This window comes from Astatotilapia calliptera, chromosome 3 (genome assembly GCF_964374335.1).
Source record: "Astatotilapia calliptera chromosome 3, fAstCal68.1, whole genome shotgun sequence".
Taxonomy (NCBI): Eukaryota; Metazoa; Chordata; class Actinopteri; order Cichliformes; family Cichlidae; genus Astatotilapia; species Astatotilapia calliptera.
Genome location: NC_137424.1, coordinates 35,795,047 through 35,813,406, shown reverse-complemented (window position 1 = coordinate 35,813,406; position 18,360 = coordinate 35,795,047). Strand labels below are relative to the sequence as shown.

Genomic DNA, 18,360 nt, shown 5'->3' with positions numbered 1-18,360 from the left:
TATTGATCCCTGGGGGAAATTATTTTTTGTTACAGTGCTCCATTATGAACCAACATAAACCAACATTAAGACAAGACAGACAATACGCTAACTAAGAATAGTACAGTATATACATATATATACATACATAAGTCACTCATAAATAAATAGCTGGAAAAGAAACGTGTAGTTGTAGCAGTAACCAGTGTGTTAAGTGGATGCGTTGTACAGGGAGATGGCCACAGGCAGGAAAGATTTCCTGATAGAGAGTGCGAGGACAGTATCAGGTACCCAAACCTCTATGAGAAAGGCAGCGAGAAAAGACTAATGATCCAGCATGTGGAGCCAGTCATTCCAATAACATGGACAAGTACGAAAAGGTGAAGAAAATTGGGGAAGGTTCATTTGGAAAGGCTATCCTGGTCAAATCCAAAGATCATGGACACCAATATGTCATCAAGGAGATTGGCATATCTGGAATGTCCAGCAAAGAGAGGCAGGAATCTCGGAAGGAAGTTGCTGTTCTTGCCAACATGAGTCATCCAAAGATCGTCCAGTATAAGGAATCTTTTGAAGAGGGTGGCTGCCTGTATATTGTGATGGACTACTGCGAGGGTGGAGACCTATTCAAAAAGATCAACTCTCAGAAAGGGGTACTGTTCTCAGAAGCACAAATCCTAGATTGGCTTGTGCAGATCTGCCTAGTGCTCAAGCATGTACACGATCGAAAAATTCTCCACAGAGACATAAAATCACAGAACATCTTTTTGACAAAAGATGGAACAGTTCAGCTTGGAGACTTTGGAATTGCAAGGGTGCTGAACAGCACTGTAGAACTGGCAAGAACATGCATAGGAACACCATATTGCCTGTCACCAGAGATCTGTGAAAATAAACCATACAATAACAAAAGTGATATTTGGGCCCTAGGGTGTGTTCTGTATGAAATGTTCACTCTTAAGCATGCATTTGAGGCTGGCAACATGAAGAACTTGGTTCTTAAGATAATTCGTGGGTCGTACCCTCCTGTGTCTTGTCACTACTCCCAAGAAGTGCGATCTCTCCTTGCACAGCTGTTTAAACGCAACCCTCGAGAGCGACCCTCAGTCAACAGCATACTGGACAAACCTTTCCTCTCCTGCAGGATTGAGAAGTTTCTCACACCACAGATCATTGCTCGGGAATTTCGCCATACTTTTCTTCACAAGCAGCCTAAATTGGGTGTGGCACAGGAACCATCAGCCTCAGCCCAGAAAATTACAAAACCAGCCACCAAATACAGAGTGCCTTTAACTGTGAGGAAGGTCCCAGATGGAGCCAGAAAGCCTGCAGACAAGAAACCAGCTGGAAAACACAAACCGGCCCTTCTCCCAGCTTCTCCCAGAGAAGAGTGAGTCAAGTGGAAGAAGAGAGGAAAAAACACGAGGATGGCATCAGAAAGAAGAGGATGGAGATGATTGAGAAAGAAAGGAAACAGAGAGAGCAGATGTTCATGTTGAAAGCGGAGCAGATGAAGAGATATGAAAAGGAAAAGATCAATCGAATAAACCAAGCTAGAGAACAAGGCTGGAAGCATGTCTTGAGTTCTAGTGGAGGTAGCAGCCCAGAGAGAAAGTGTTTTGTAGGAGGTGGAAAGAGAGGTGCACATGTTGCTGCTGTTCAGGGTTCTACTCTAGCTTCTCTCCCAGGTAAAAGCTCTTATGAACACTACCATGCAATCCTCGACCAAATGGCTAGACCGACGCCTAAAGATGTCAGCAGGGAGAGCTCCTCAGCTGGACCTTGCAGTCCCATTCATGTTCCAGCTGCTGCAGGCACAGTGCTTCCTAACGGCCCTGCTCGAAGACTAGACCATGACGTAATAAAGAGAGAACTCCACAGGCTGCAGCATGTTTCCAAACAAGCCCATATTAGCAGGCAGCGCGGTCAAATGGCAGTTGGGCGAGCCTTTCAAGTTGAGGAGTTTTTGCAGCGGAGGAGGGAAGCTATGCTCAACAAAGCCCGTGCTGAAGGACAGCTGGAGTACTTGGCAAGGCTCAGACAGATCCGCTTGCAGAACTTCAATGAGCGCCAGCAGATCAAAGCTCGACTCAGAGGAGAGAAGTATGATAGCGATGGTTCTGACAGCCAGGAGTCCAGTGAGGAGGCCACGCTCAGGAGAAAGAAGATAGAGGCTTTAAAAGCACAAGCTAATGCCCGTGCAGCTCTTCTGAAAGAGCAGCTAGAGAAGAAGAGGAGAGAAGCATATGAGAGAGAAAAAAGGGCATGGGAGGACCATCTTGCAGCACGAGGGGTCAAAGGTGGCATGGTGGGAGCAAATATAGTGGCCTCAGAAGCAGTATCGTCTACCTCTGATAGTCCTCTTCCACAGCCAGGCCCCTCTCAGCCAGAACCAGCTGCCAAAACTCCAGCCCTGCCTACACCCAAACCCTCCACCCCAGCTATATCCATGACTGCTGCCCTAAAGAACGTTGGAGCAATGACGCCACTAAAGGAGAGCTTGCCTGAACCAGAGTCTGCAACCATGATCCAGAGTGAGAAGAAGCAGATTCTGCGCAGACTTAACCAGAACCTTAAAGCTCAAAGCCCAGTGGAGGAGTCTCCTTCGGCCCCAGCAGAATCAAGTCCTGCTCCAACCCAAAACCAGTCTGATACAGACAAGAACCCCTCTTCCAATGAAGACCGGAAGAAGTGGGAAGCAGCAGAGCTACCTGTACTTCCCGTGGCTCAGCAAACTTTAGAGGAAACGTGTGCCACAGCAAGCACCACTTCAGCATCTCCAGATGGTAGGCCGTCCTCTGGTGGTGACAGGAAGAAGTGGGAGGCAGGAGTTCCACTTGTCCTCTCTGCAGCTCAGCAAACTCTAGAGGATACATCCCTCATGACCACTGAGCAAACAGCGGGCGAAGTTATACAGATGGCTGTGCTACAGGAAGATGCTCCCAGGAAGATGTGGGGAGCAAGTCCAGACTCTCAGGTGCTGAAGGTACTTAAGGAGGCAGAACTTCAGCCACTCACTCAGCCACTGGAGACTCTCACCATATGTGAGGACGAATCTTCTAGTCCTGTTAAATTAAACCAGATGACAGCAGAAGCTGGCATTGTGAAGATACCTAAAGAAGTGTTACCCCCTGTAGTGGCTGAGAGTCCTGCAGCTACAGATGTGGCCTCACATCAAGAAATCTCCATGGCTGCTGCAATAGAGAGTCCAACACTGCCAACAAGCGTTACTGAGACTCAGGATCCAGCAGACTTGGAGTCGGTGTTTTTAGAGGAAACCCCTAAACAGGCCTCACATCCTCCAAACAGTGTGCAGCAGGCTTGGGAGCAGGAAGGCCAACAGCAAATGCCAGCAGAGGGCGATATAAGACCAACAGGCAACAAAGAGGCTGAGCAGAGTGCAGACAAAGCTCCTGAGCCATCAGCTCAGCATGAGGAGCCCCTATTTATGAAACTGTGTTCCCCGGCCCACCGACGCACTGCCGCCCTCGCTATCCTCTCAGCCCAGTCCTCCATGGATGAATCATCCTCCTCTCTGGCCTCTCGCTCACGCTCTGTCTCACCTCTACGCTCCAAACACCAGAATGCACTCCTCATTGGTCTTTCTACAGGCATGTTTGATGCCAACAACCCCAAGATGCTGCGGACATGCTCTCTACCAGACCTGAGTCGACTCTTCAGCTCTCAGCAGGACGTTACAGTGACTGGCGAGGCTAACGTTGCTCCAGACAACAACCTGGAAATTGAGGACCTGGATGAGGCAGGAAAAGATGATGACCAGTCTGAGACAGAGGATGCTTATGAAGATGAAGATCTGCGTGACATCAGGGCATCCATGGAGAGACTGCTGCAAGAGGAGGTTGGAGCTGGCGACTTTAATGGAAACCCTTCTGAGAGCGGAGACCAGGAGCTTTTCAACAGGATCGCAGCTGAAATCAATCAGGACAACAATCAGATGGCGGTAGACGATGATGACGATGAAGATGAGGATGAAGAAGAGGAAGATGATGAAGGCGATGAGGAGGAAGAAGAGGAGGAGGAGGAATGCTCAAATGGAAGTCCTGCTGATGAGGAGGCAGGGGAATTGCTTACCAATGGTGTGGGAGAGGAGAACCACAGTAATAACAGGCAGCTCAATGAAGAATGGCATTCGGATGGCAGCGGAGAGATGGAGCATCATGATAACATCTTCAGCCGTCTGGAAGAGCTTCGGTTCAACCTGGAGCAGCAGATGGGTTTTGAGAAGTTCATTGAGGCCCACAATAAGATTAAGGCCATACATGAAGATGAGGACGAGAATATTGACCTGGGCTCCAGTTTGGTCCTAAGCATTCTGGGAACTGAGCACCAGCATCTGTATCCCAACATCCTTCATCTAGTGATGGCAGATGGCGCTTATCAAGAAGATAACGATGAGTAATGTTTCGTGCAATGGAGCTGCTGGCAGCTTTGACAATCTGCTAGCAATCTGATGTCTTTCTGTGACACACACGATCGGCAGAAGGATCTATGCATAAAGTGTCCCAGCCTCACATTTAACAGTGTTTCAGGCACACTTGCATGATGTATAGACTGTACTTCATACTTTGACTATCAGCACCTGACACTCTTTTCTAACCAGTGTTCTTTCAAAAGTGCATTATGGAAAAAGACATGTGTTGTTGTTAACCAAAGTTTACTGCAAAATCAAGTAAATGTTTCGTCCACATCTGTGAGTGAAAGACGCACATGGGTTGTCACGATTAAAAGCATAGACTTTGTTGGGTTTAACATTGTTGTTGGTTCAGTTGGACTCTTTGGTGGGTGAAGATCTGGTCCTCTCAGGTGCTCTCTTTCTGTCCCATCCTCAACCACAGCTTCAGAACTTTAACCAGGTGAGGATTTTATTCAAAACCAGTTCAGCCTCTTGTTCTTGTGATTGTTGTCACCAAATAAGAAGTTAAATAATATCTAAGGCATTTTCCATGTTTCGTACTGCTTGGGTTAAATTAAGCAAAGTTAAACATTTTTGTGAGTGAGACTGTTGTATATGTTGCCAAGGAACTGTAGCAAGACTGTGGTTGGTGTGACGAGTGGAGCAGGTCAGAGTTGTACTGATGATATAACTTGTCATATCGACGCTAACAGTAAATCATTTTTGTTTCTAAATTTAAATACTGCAGAACTTTATATGAAATAAAAACCTTTTTTAAAGAAAAAAAAAAAAGGAAAGATTTCCTGTCGTTCAGTGGTGCTTTTCGGTAATCTCAGTCTCTCACTGAACGTGCTCCTGTGACTGACCAGCATGTCATGGAGTGGGTGGGAGGTGTTATCCAACATTGTCTTTATCTTGGACAGCATCCGCCTCTCCGACACCACCTTGAGGGAGTCCAGCTCCATCCCCACAACATTGCTGGCCTTACGGATTAGTTTATTAAGTCTGTTGGCATCTGCGACCCTCAGCCTGCTCCCCCAGCATGCAACAGCATAGAGGATCGCACTGGCCACAACAGACTCATAGAAAATCCTGAGCATTTCTGGCACATGTTGAAGGACCTCAGTCGCCTCAAAAAATAGAGACGACTCTGGCCCTTCCTGTAAAGTGCTGTGGTATTTTTAGCCCAGTCCAGTTTATTGTCAATGTGTACTCCAAGGTATTTATAGTCCTCCACAATGTCAACACTGACCCCCTGGATTGAAACAGGGGTCAAGTGTTTCCTGGTCTTCCTGAAGTCCACGATCAGTTCCTTGGTCTTTGCCATGTTGAGCTGCAGATGATTCTGCTCACACCACGTGACAAAGGAGTCGACCACAGCCCGGTACTCTGTCTCATCATCCCTGCTGATGCATCCAACCACCGCAGAGTCATCAGAAAACTTCTGAAGATGGCAGGTCTCTGTGCAGTGGCTGAAGTCTGTGGTGTAGAGGGTGAAGAGGAAAGGGGAGAGGACAGTCCCCTGTGGTGCCCCTGTGTTGCTGATCACCTTGTCAGACACACACTGTGGGAGACGTACATATTGTGGTCTTCCTGTCAGGTAATCAACAATCCAGGACACCAGAGAAGCATCCACCTGCATCGCTGCTAACTTATCACCCAGGAGGGTCGTCCTGATGGTATTGAAAGCACTAGAAAAGTCAAAAAACATGACCCTCACAGTGCTTGCTGGCTGGTCCAGATGGGTGTAGACACGATTGAGCAGGTAGATGATGCCGTCCTCAGTTCCAAGACGAGGCTGATAAGCGAACTGAAGGGGATCCAGATGTGGTCTTACTATGGGTCGTAGCTGGTCCAGGATGAGCCTTTCCAGGGTCTTCATGATGTGGGAGGTCAGTGCCATGGGCCTGTAATCCTGGGGGCCATTGGGACGTGGCGTCTTTGGTACAGGGACGAGGCATGATGTCTTCCACATCACTGGGACCCTCTGCAGACTCAGCATAAACAGTTTATGAAAGACTCCACACAGCTGGGGGGCACAGGCCTTGAGGACAAGGGGACTCACTCCGTCTGGTCCAGCAGACTTGCTTGAGTGAAGTCTCCTCATTTGCATCTCAACCTGGTATTGAGTGAAGGTGATGGGTGGGGGAGGGGTGTCAGGAATCTCACAGGAGGCAACATGTGAAGAGAGAGGCTGGCACAGTGGTGTGGCTCTGGATTCCAGGCTGACTGCAGGTGAGGTTGTGGGGGTGGGAGCAGACACTGTGGTGTCGAATCTATTGAAAAACAGATTCAACTCGTTAGCTCTATTCTCACCTCCCTCAGCTCCCCTGCTGTTGGTTGGTGTTAAGGTTCAAAATATTGGGGATGGAGACAAGAGAAAAAAACCACAATAACAACACTGGTCCGGTCGGGTTGAGTCAAACGATGATTTTAATGATCACACACGTGGGAGATGGACACTGATGCAGACAGCCTCAGATCTCAAAATGGTGGAGCATTGCTCAAACTTTTATAGCCTCTGGTGCCTCCACCTTATCATAAAAAGCCTAAACATTCACATGCTTTCTCTCACACAGCGCCTAAGCTACGACCTTGGCTCCCCGTCTATCTGCTCCTGCTGAGATGGGGCAGAAAACTCCAGCATATTCTGTTCTCTTCTAATCAGACAAATAAGACAATAACTTTCTGCGAACAGTATTTCTTATAACTCAGCAGTATAATGCATCATAAAACAATATCATTCATTCACAATAAGTCAGCAGTTTAATGTAATGCAAATCAGTTTAACTAATGCAATAGTTGTCAGCTTCTTCTAATTAAGGAGAATAATGCAAACTAAAACTACATAATAATTCACAATCTTTAATTAGGGGTCTAACATGGCATAAAATAATATTATAATCTAATATTGGCCTGAATCCAGTGATGGTCTTCATGCCCCTCCACACCTCTCTCATGCTGTTCTGCTGGAGTTTCCACTCCAGCTTCCTCCTGTAATTGTCCTTAGCCTCTCTGATCTTGTCCTTTAGTAACACCTGGACCTTCCTCACCTCCTCTTTGTTGCCCCCTCTGAAAGCCCTCTTCTTGTTGTTGAGGAGGGCTTTGATGTCCTTAGTCACCCACGGCTTGTTATTTGGGTAACAATGAACAGTCTGAGCTGGAACAATGGAGTCGGTGCAGAAAGTTATGTAGTCTGTGATACACTCAGTAAGCTCACTGATGTCCTCGGCGTGAGGCTCACAGTGTTTCCCAGTTGGTCACCTCGAAACAGCCCTGTAGTTCTGTTATTGCCTCCTCTGACCACCTCCTAACAGTCCTGGTGGTCACAGGTTCCCTCCTCACAATTGGCACATAGCGGGGGGTGAGGTGAATCAGGTTATGATCTGACCTACCAAGTGGGGGGAGGGAGGAGGAGCTGTATGCATCCTGTCATTTTACTTGGGCCAGCACAGCTCAGTGTCCCTGACGTTCTGACCAAGAAGCCCTAATGTAGCTACAGTGAAAATGCCACACACAAAAACCGCAAAAACAACAAACCTTAACTTATTTAGTTTATCTACAAGAAATAATCAGCTTTCTCCACAGCGCTCCATTAAGTGTTAAATAAGTATGCGGGTCATGTATCGTTCATGTTTGGATATGTGCTCGTTTTCTTCAAGACTGGCAACCAAGGACATCCCGCTCAGGTGCACCTATGGATGTTCTAAAGTTAAAACCATTTCAATGTCAATTAACATGCTCAATCGTTAAAGCAAAATATAACATTTCTCTTTTTTAATTTTTATTAAAATGAATGTATTTAGACAGACCCAGCACACACTGGAGAGATTATATCTCTCGGCTGGCCTGGGAACACTTTGGCGTTCCCAGAACTGGATATGTCTAACCTTATATGGTCTTGGTGGCCTGTCTGGGCCTCTGGGTTATCTTTGCAAGAAAATTGGCCACTTCCTTGATTATGCTTATCATGATTTTTGTTTGTTTGATCTTTTTCATGTGTTAATGATGCATTTTCTTGAAAGGATACTTTCATTTCTGTTTATAGATTAGTTTCCACACAGAAATGGAAGAACTGAGGCAGCAAATGCAAAAGAGAGTCTGTGCTTTCTGGGAGGCACTTCTATATGTGGAGCTTCATTTGAAATGGGTCTAATTTGTTAACAGGAAATCCACCATTACATGGGCAGGAAATGCTATCAGACAAAGAAACAAGACACATAATGGAAACAGATTCTGATAACATTACAGCTGCAACACATCATGCAAGTTTTCTCACAAGGAGAGAGGAAGAGCCTCACTGACACAGTTATGTCTCTTGCTGATATCCCCAATAAACAAAAATTTCAAATAAAACACTTTTTTTGAGAATATACTGCTGCTGCCTTTACAAACTGAAAACTGAGAAACACTACATCATAATACCAGCAGGCTTTGGACAGACAAAGACTAACAAAGGCTTTGGACTTTGGTTTTTTTTTTTTGCGTTTTTTTCTTTTTTGTTTTTTTTTGGCCTATATTTAATTCCTTTACAAATAAAATCTGGGAATTTAATCATATTATTATTTTGTTGTATGTCAGGGTTGTGCCAGATGGGTGTACGTTTGCATTGCTTGATGTTTGAAGCTGATAAATATAGGTCTTAAATCTCTAGATTATCGCATAGTGCCTGTTCTAGATCTAGCCAGAGCTCATCTAAGAGGGTGTGTTTTAACCATTCTGAGATGAACTGTAGCCTGTTGGCCAGGAAGTATTGTTGAAAGTTAGGTAGATTTAGTCCTTCTTTATCCTTGGTCCTTTGTAGCATTTTTAAGCTGATACGCAGGTGTTTATCTTTCTAAAGGAATTTAGAATTTAGATCTGAACCGGTCTGGTGATGGTTTACTCGGGATCATTGAAAATAAATAATTGATTCTTGGCAGGACCATCATTTTTATTGAAGCGACCCTTCCCACTGAGTGATATGGGTAGAGATATCCATCTATCCAGGTCGCCTTCTACTTTCTTTAGAAGTGGAATGTGGTTTAATTTACTTAAATCTGCAAGCTTAGGAGAGACATTGGCTGACTATGGAAACAGCTGATCAAAAGAAAAGAGAAGAAAAGAAAGGAAAAGGCTATGACATCATACTAAATCAGCACATTGACATTGACAGTTTAAACATGTGTTAATACAAGAGAGTGTGAATGAAAAAAAAAGTGTGGTGGATTCTTATCTGGTGTGAAGTCAATAAAATTGGGAGTGGTGCCGGGTGGCAGTAGAGCTGTCCGTCCACATAGGGCCGGTCCTTGGCGATGACAGTGAGGGAGCCCTTTAACCATGGAGGCAGTTCTGTTGCCTAAATGGTAGAGGGTGACTTTACCTCAACACCTAGACAGAAAATGAACACACACTTTTTAATCTTTGCAGCCATCATACTTTACTATCTTTTTCCGCTTCACTTTATAGGAATAGAGGCCCATTAGTTGTTTTTGTCACATAAAATACTATAAAAACCCTCAATAAAGCAGAAAAAAGAATTGAAAAAAGAAACAATAACAGCATCATATTTTAAAGTTTTGTATCATGACTTTAGTAAGACTTTCCAAAAACCATCATAAATGAACTGTACATGATAGCACACTGCTTGGTATCATATTTATTAAAGTAATTAGGAGGAACTGTGTGATTGCGCAACAAAAATTTGTCACGCTACTCTTTTCTGATTTTTTTCTGTCTGTGAACATGTAAGTATGTTTAAAAACAAACAAAGATAACAAAATGAAAATGTACAAAACATAGTACTATTGTATTGTGCATATTAAATTGTGCATCTGATGTCAGTGATATACATTTTAATTTAGTTTTTTAGTTTTAAGTTTTAACAGTTTTAATGTCTTTATTCACATTGACGTGTTTCTACACATAAATCAACAACTGTCAGATTTAATATGATTACCAAAGAGACAAAAGTCTCAGTTTAGTGTTTTGTGTTTGCGTTAGACCTGATATAACAAAGACAATGAAAAAGTATGACAAAAACTTTCTTGTCAAAGTTTATAAGTCAAGTGTTCAGTTAGCTTTGATTTAGAAGCAGCACAGTATGAAAGAGAAGTTTTTCACATACAGAACATTTAATACCAGAGACAGACGCTGACTAACATGCTACAGTTCATCTTTATTATTTTCTAGTTGTGTTAGTGTTGCCATCACACTGCGTAGTTTCTCTTCATTGTCATTGATTTCTGCAGCTGTTGTCTCAAAGTACTTATCCATGTACTCCTTGCTGGCTCCCATGAAAGTCTTTAGGTCATCCATTAAATCCAACACTGGTCTAAGCAGTGATGTAGAAATCAACAATGGCTTCATAACTTCAGACCAAGGATCCATGAGACGTCGAAAATCATCAAAGATAGCTGGAACATAGGCTCTGTCTAAATTATTTTCAGCCTGGAAGACAAAAATAAACCAAATTTATGTAACAAAATATACAAAAATATGTAACTATGTGCAAAAAGACTTTCATGTAATGGGAAATTATGTTTGGTTTTAGTTGTTATAGCAATACATATTTTTCTGTTAGCACTCTGTCAATATCCATGTCCACAACATCGTTGACAGACTCACCTTCCTTCTCGCTGTTTCCTTTTGTAATGTTTCAACGTTTCCCTTCAGCTCCTCCTGCAAAACCAGAAAGAACATCAACAAACACGCGCGTGAAACATGTAACTGTGACTAAATGAGCATTTTAAAAGTAAAGAGGAAAGCTTAACCATTAATCGGTCTGTAAAAGTGTTTAATTAGAAATTAAATTCTCTATTAAAACAACAACAAAAAAAGAAAATTAATAACCAGTTTACCAGTTCGTCCTTGTTTATCAGTGCACTTGAAAGATGGAGAACACACAGCAAAGTCAAAATCATAACTAAGCCTTTGGCAGTTGTGACACCACTCATGGTCAACTGTGCTGCTGCCATCAAAGTTTCTGAAAAACATAAGTATAAAAAGTCTAAAACAACAAGTATAAATAAGGATTTGTAAATAAATGTACAAGTAGAGATGTTGCATGAAAATCTGCCTGCAATATTTTTTCATGGTACAATGTTGCTGTTCTTACCTGCCAGTAACAAACGAACTGATGAATGCTGACATGAAGGACTGACACACAAACTCACACACAGAGTGGCCCCTCCTCTATGACATGGCTCAGCTGTGGGTGGGTCAAAGTACTTCTTTCATTTCAATTCCAAAAAGTCACGTTCTGCTGTGGGTTCATACTAGCTGTCTGTCATGTCTGGCATATACTTCCTATCGTTTTAGCTAAAAACATCTTCAGCAAATACAGTTTGAATACTCACTGTCACTAATGAGCATTGAGAATCAGAGTAATGTGAAGATCAACAACAGATTTTCACAGGGACAGCATCAGATATAAGGATAAGTCTTTATTGTCATCGCACAGTTATAATTTGTACAATAGTACAGCAAAAGTGGAAACTGTCCCACGTCGGCACTAAGCAACTAAACACAACACAGGAGAGTATTTATTGGATTTTTAAAAAGTGAGAAATGGTATGAACACAAAAGGTATGAAATTGTTATTGTTAATGTATCTTTATTTCAGACATATACAGCAAACCAATAGATACAAGTACACATGCTTACATTTACATGTACAAATACATATGTAAATACACACACGTATGTGCTCAGACAAAACAACAACAAAAAAGAAACTAAATAAAATAGAGTCTAAATGACATGAAATTACAATATTAAGTCTGAAATGGAGTAGGAAGAAGTATGTACATACTTATTAATCCCTATCCCATGCACAACATTCTGTTTTATATTTTATAAAATCCAAAAAACTTCTGAATTTTTAATTTCAAGAACAAATTCAAGAAAAGTTAGGAAGCAAGGTAAGACTGTCATCATCTCCATTGTAAGTGGGCGGGGGAGGAAGCTACAGTTAGTACAAGAAGCATCAGCTCTGATTTATTTTAACTTTAGGGCTTGACGAAGAAAGCTCAAGAAAAAAATCTTCACATGATACAGATACATACAAATTACATACAAATGTATAATGTTTAAATATATATTCGAACAGTAATGAATTATTGGTCAATATCAGTAAAGCAAAAGACAATCTCTGTTTACTGCAACATTGTGTCACATTAATTTAGTAAAGTTCCAAATGAATAACTTCATGGAGATATAAGCTCCTTGTCGCACCCAGCTCTCTATTTTTGCAGCAAACTCATCTTCTTGTTTATTAAAGTTCTTAAATTCTTCAACATGTGCGAACAGATGTTAACGGTTTCTTCAGTGGTTTGGAATCAGGCAATAATCTCTTCACCATTTCCAGCTGATGAGCGTATTTCTCCAACATTAGCATTTACCAGTGGCTCCTTCTTATTCAGTGAACTTGACAGATCAAACAGTTTTGTGATTGTTTCCTTTCTATACTTGTTTTCTGCCTGACGGGGGGGGGGGGGGGGGGGGATAGCACATTTAAATTTAGTAGATTATTCTGCATCCTGTACACTGCAGTTACTATACTTTCAGTATATCACTATAGACAGTTCAATGTAAAATGCACTCATTAAGTAAATACACAGCAGATTTTACAAACTAACTTGGAGCCTAAGCAACCCACCTTCCATCTTTCTGCTTCTTTTATCGCCATCTTCATGTACTCAAGCATCTATAGTTCATTGCAAATAAAGGAAAAAAAATAACAGCAGTTAATGAGCTTGTAACATGTACAAAGAAACGTGTAATTGTTGTATCATAAAAGAGAATTCAGCAAGAATGAATTCACCAGTTGGTCCTCGGGATACAGGGAAGTTGAGACTGAAATGAGGCACAGCAGAGAGAAGATGAGAAATAAGCCTCTGGCACCAGCCGGTCCCCTGGTTCTGGAAAAATCTGCTGCTGCCATCGCTTGTAAAAGTGGAACAAGTGCTCAAATTGAGAAAAAGTTGATAAAACAAAGAAATTTGGAACAATAGATTGTTAAAAATGTAATATATATATATTTTTTACCTGCTGTGTGAATGTATAAGCTGCTGTACCGTACAGGCAAAGACTGAAAACATAATGAGATAACATGCTGCAAATGCTTTGTATACGATGTGACTTAACTCAACCCACGTCTCACGTGTGAGCAGCCCTTTCACTTTTGTTTTCAACAAAGCTTTTGTGTTTGTCTCGTCTGCTTTATAGGAATAGAAGCCCATCATTTATTGTTATGACATACCATGACAAAACACGTTTTTCCATTGAGCTTTTAGGATGACACTTCATAATACTTATCATAAGTGGATTGTGAATTATTTTATATATATATATATATATATTTTTTTTTTTATTAGTGTTTAATAAGTACTAGAAAAGTTTGGATTATATTTACTTATTTGAGTCGTTTCCTTTAATTAAAAAATTAAATTCAGTGTAACTCTCAACCTGCCATACTAGATACATACTTTTAATTCTTTCAGTTTTGGGGAAGAAATAAAGTAATATTTACTATGTTTTAATAAAGCATAGAAGATGTAGAAAGAGTAAAAAAGAAAAGCACACAAAGAGCAGTTAGTGTGATATAATTTATTTAATCAAGACAAGTATTCAGGACTAACCTTCATTGTTGTTGTTGAGTATTCAAAGTTAAATAGAAGATCTATATTAACCAACAGAAGACACAAATAAAAGGGAACACAGTAAGATAACAATATTTGAATACAAGTTTGTTTTGTTTTTTATCAAAAGTTAGTAAAAACTACTTTTTTCTAAGTTTGAGTTTAATAACACCACGATTATCAGTCTACTATGCAAAATGCAATAAAAGCTGCTTCCCAGTGAGAACAGCATAAACAACATACAGCTGTCATTTCTCTTACAGAAAACCATCATATTTAATGATGAGATTTATCATTATTTTATGATTTATTTTGTATTATTATTTATTATATAGAAACTTTTAAAGTTTATTCTGTTGAGTTTTAGGAGGATTTTCATGTTTTCCTCTTATTTCCCCATTTTTCTTCGTCCTCTCTGTCTGATGGGATGATGGTTCTCTTGTAGAAGCGTCTCAAACTATTTACTACGTCCATCATTGCAGGAAAATCCTCAAAAAATGACGATGTCCGTATTAGTTCTTCCAAAGACTGAAGAAACTGTAGTTTTTCATCAAGTTCACTTGCTTGTTTCTTCTTGTATTCTGCCTGAAGAAGAAAACAACATTTATTTTTAGAAAAAGTCAAATTTACTTCTACAGTCAGACTGATTTGCAGTTGTCTTAGTGTGCACTGATATGACTCATACGCAGTTGTTTTTTCCTGCATGACCAAATTTGACTGATAACATGCAATCAACATCAACCCGACTGACCCATCGTCCTTCTGGCTGCTTTTGCTTTTTCTGATTTTCTAAGTTGTTCTGAGAAACTTCTCAGAATATTTTGAAATGTGCAAAAACAGGATGTGTCAGTTGCTTAAGCACTACATATTAACAACTCTACATAGAGAGAAAAACACCCAAACTTTGATATGCTTATAATGACTTAAATAGTGTCTGTAGTTTTACATTTGCAAATAAATGTTTCATAGAAGTACCTTCAGCAACAATTAATTCAGCAGTGACTTTGTTCTTACTTTCATCAGTGAATTTGTGACATAAACCAGGGACAGCAGAAAGATGAGGATTAAAATGTTGCTGTTTCTGACACCAGCCAGTCCTCTGCTTCTGAACGCTGCTGCTGCCATCACTGTGGAAATAAAAACAACATTTGAGCTTAAGAGAAAATGATGGAAGATAAAACAAATGAATAAATAAATAATCAAATCTATGTTTCCTCTTGTTATGTTAATAAAATATTTAAAAAAAAATCTTGGGTATAAACCATCCTACGGTGTAGTTTTGCTGATCTTACCTGCCTGGGGAAGAGACAAACAACTGTTTCACAGACTGAAAACACAAGGGAATCGCATGCTACAAATACTTAATGTTCTCCTGATGTGACTTCCCTCTGATCTGTGAGCTGCTCTTTCACTTTATTTCACAGTTGTGATATGATCTATGTGGCGGGGGTGTGGTCTCCGGCCTGCTGCAGCAGAGGGGTGTTACAGTGAGCTCTCAGGGAGAGGGTGGGTGGGACTGCTTAAGGTGATCATCTTCTTCTCTGTATTTTTAAATAGTGATGACGGGGACAGAGATGGGAAGAACGTTCCGGCCGGAACGTCAGAACACAGTTGCTTTTATATACCAAGTTTATATGCTGCTTATTAGCATTTAACCTTCTGTTAGTTTGAGCCAGCCCGCCGATATCATCCAATTAATAAGGTGGGCAGTTTTAGTGTCGGATGAGCGGCAAGCTTCTTCTTCTATACTCTGGGACAATTTGGCCTTAAGTGGTGTTCTGGCCGACACACCGGGGGGGCTGTAGTGCTAAAGAGTGAATCAGTGCCACAACCATGTGTATTCCTGATATCTCCACTCCAATGAGAGAATGAGAAAGAGGTGGAAACACACACAGCAAATCTGATTAATTAAATGGGGCAAGCAAACCTAAACATAGAACACTACCAAAATAAAACGGGACAGAAAAACTAAATGAAAAAAGTCCAAACTCAAAACACTGGGACAGCAACCCAGGTACCAAGACAGTTACAGAATTTCCATTTTTGGCAGTGAGCAAACACTGGACAACAATCAGCCAGCTGATTATAGGGAGTAAAGAAAATCCCTATAAACAGGAAGAAAAGAGGAAAATACAATTATTGATTACATTGCAAGTGATACAGCTTGGAGCATGAGAAACTGTTGTCTTTCTTGTTTCACTCTGACGTCCCATGAAAATGCTTTTTGATATGACATTTATAAGAACAAGGCTTTGTAAAGCTGATGTTTCATGGCCATCGTAACACCCAGTGACACGTTAGACATGCATTTCGGGCGTATGACAGATCCAAACTGTACAAACATGTGAGTCACATCAAATTCCAAGCAAGTCGTTGTACTTAATATTGAGAGCAAACGAATTTAATAAATATTGAGGTTTTGAGTTTCACACCATGCACAGTTAACTTTTTTTCTAATGAACAGTATACTGTTCATTAGATTTATAATATATTATAAACATGTACATTAAACATATTTAACAAACAAGATTTCTTGTTTTCTTTCTCATTATGTTTCTAAAACTAAGCTAAAAGTTCATTTATTCCTGTGTAAATAAATCTATAAAACGGTGACTGGAGGATGTAAATCTTTTCACAATACAAAGTGAGAAGTGAAACCTAGTTTTTTTTGCACTTTAAAGGTCTGTGAACTAAAATGTAAAATTTATACAAACTATAAAGTAAATTTTCAGTGTAATTCGATTTTAAATTCGGCTCCAGTTTTTGTTTCATAATTAATTCTAAATTCTAACATGTTACATTTCACCCTAACAGACCTACATAATTTGTCTCATTTTAAGGGGATTATTACTTTCTTTAATATTGTATTTTATATGCTGATTGTTTTTCTGTTTGTTTCACATCTGTTGTCAGTTTTTTATGTTACCACACCTGAAATTATTTCTTCTTCTCCACCCGTTTATTCAGCTCAAGATTTTCTTTCCACTTCTTGACTTTATCAACTTTCAAATATCAACTCCTTCATAGTTTTCTTAAATTAGAAATATTTCTCAGTCACCTTACAGTCATGGGATCTCAGGCAATGGGCACATTATATAAGTACTACTTCTATTCTCCTGAAAATATTCATGAAGACAAAAAAGATCTAGCTAATCTATTTGGATTTGTCTTTTTAAATTAAATATTTTTGTTCTAATAGTTTTGTGGATACAAAATAATATGGCAGGACTTGAAGGAAAGTAACACATTTACTCTCATTTGGGGCAACTGAGGATGGATCAGATGAGTTTGCCACCTACCTTGTGTCCTCATACCTGGTGGTAATGGACAGCATGTTGCCTTATCAGCACTGGGGTCTTTTGTTTGATGGTTCCACAGTGCCTCCCTCTGGCCGTGATGAAGTATCACACCCCTCTGCTCTTTTTATTACTGGGAATGTCTAGAAAGCACAAACCTTTAATAATCACAGCTGAGATCTTAAACTGTAGTTATCCTTCCTTCCTTTCCTTCTTCCTTCCTCTTAAGCACTTAAGGGTTGCTGGAGATGGCTTGAAGACTATCCCAGCTTTTACAATGTAAAACTCAGGGTACACACTTTACAGTTCACCACTCATGATTGTAATTCCAAAAAGAATCAACAATTAACCTAAAAAAAGCGAGCTGTTGGACTGTGAGAGGGAGCCGGAGCACCCTCAGAGAACACAACATCCAAAGAGCAGCCAGCAGATTCACATGCACGACCTTCTTGCTGTGAGGTAACAGTACCAACCACTGCACCACCGTGCTGACCTTAGAGTGCAGTCGTATGGTGGAAAATGTTACTGTGGATGCTTTAGATTATATTACATACAGAAAAAAGTACTGATTTATTATTTTAGTGGGCAAAAGAGTCAAGATTGGACCTAAAGGATGTAAATGGAGAAGCACAGTGCATTTCTACTCAGTCTGAACACTTGACACAGCCTCATTCACACAGCTGCACACACATGATTAGGGGAAACTCAACGTTCAGTATCTTCTTTTTTCATCAAAAGACTTTCTCTGTATCTCTGCTCTGTTTGTTTTTGTCCTCCATTCATCCAGTTTCATGAGATAAATTTTTGGTACAAGGACTGGATTGAAAAACGACTGAAAAGAGAAACTTTGAAAGAGTTTTAGAAGCCTGGAGGAAAAGCAGTGCTTGTTTAATCAAATGTAATAATACACATTGTTTAAATGTCCCAAAGTAAAGAGATCTCTCTGTGAACCTTTAATTCATCACCCTCTTGTGGCAGCAGCTGGCTACTGTTATTTGCACATGTGCATTGTGGTTTTTTTATTCCGTTATAATTTAATACAAAACCCTTT

At 40.7% G+C, this 18,360-nt stretch overlaps 3 long non-coding RNA genes and 1 pseudogene across 4 annotated transcripts; 1 reads left to right on the top strand and 3 right to left on the bottom strand.

Annotated features, from left to right (window-relative positions):
• Window positions 1-239: 239 nt before the first annotated feature.
• Window positions 240-4,543, top strand: LOC113018634 (serine/threonine-protein kinase Nek1 pseudogene; annotated as a pseudogene). The gene has a single exon (XR_013907000.1). The product of XR_013907000.1 is annotated as a serine/threonine-protein kinase Nek1 pseudogene (transcript).
• Window positions 4,544-10,415: 5,872 nt separating this feature from the next.
• On the bottom strand, window positions 10,416-11,366 carry LOC145425364 (uncharacterized). Its single transcript, XR_013906034.1, has 3 exons — window positions 11,233-11,366; window positions 11,000-11,053; window positions 10,416-10,822 (listed from the first exon to the last, which is right to left on the bottom strand). It is a non-coding gene; the product is annotated as an uncharacterized LOC145425364 (long non-coding RNA).
• A 596-nt stretch (window positions 11,367-11,962) lies between these two features.
• On the bottom strand, window positions 11,963-13,598 carry LOC145426076 (uncharacterized). Its single transcript, XR_013906840.1, has 3 exons — window positions 13,197-13,598; window positions 13,032-13,079; window positions 11,963-12,852 (listed from the first exon to the last, which is right to left on the bottom strand). It is a non-coding gene; the product is annotated as an uncharacterized LOC145426076 (long non-coding RNA).
• Window positions 13,599-13,966: 368 nt separating this feature from the next.
• On the bottom strand, window positions 13,967-15,442 carry LOC113012177 (uncharacterized). The gene is made up of 3 exons (XR_003270658.2): window positions 15,306-15,442; window positions 15,028-15,140; window positions 13,967-14,598 (listed from the first exon to the last, which is right to left on the bottom strand). It is a non-coding gene; the product is annotated as an uncharacterized LOC113012177 (long non-coding RNA).
• Between the last annotated feature and the right edge of the window lie 2,918 nt (window positions 15,443-18,360).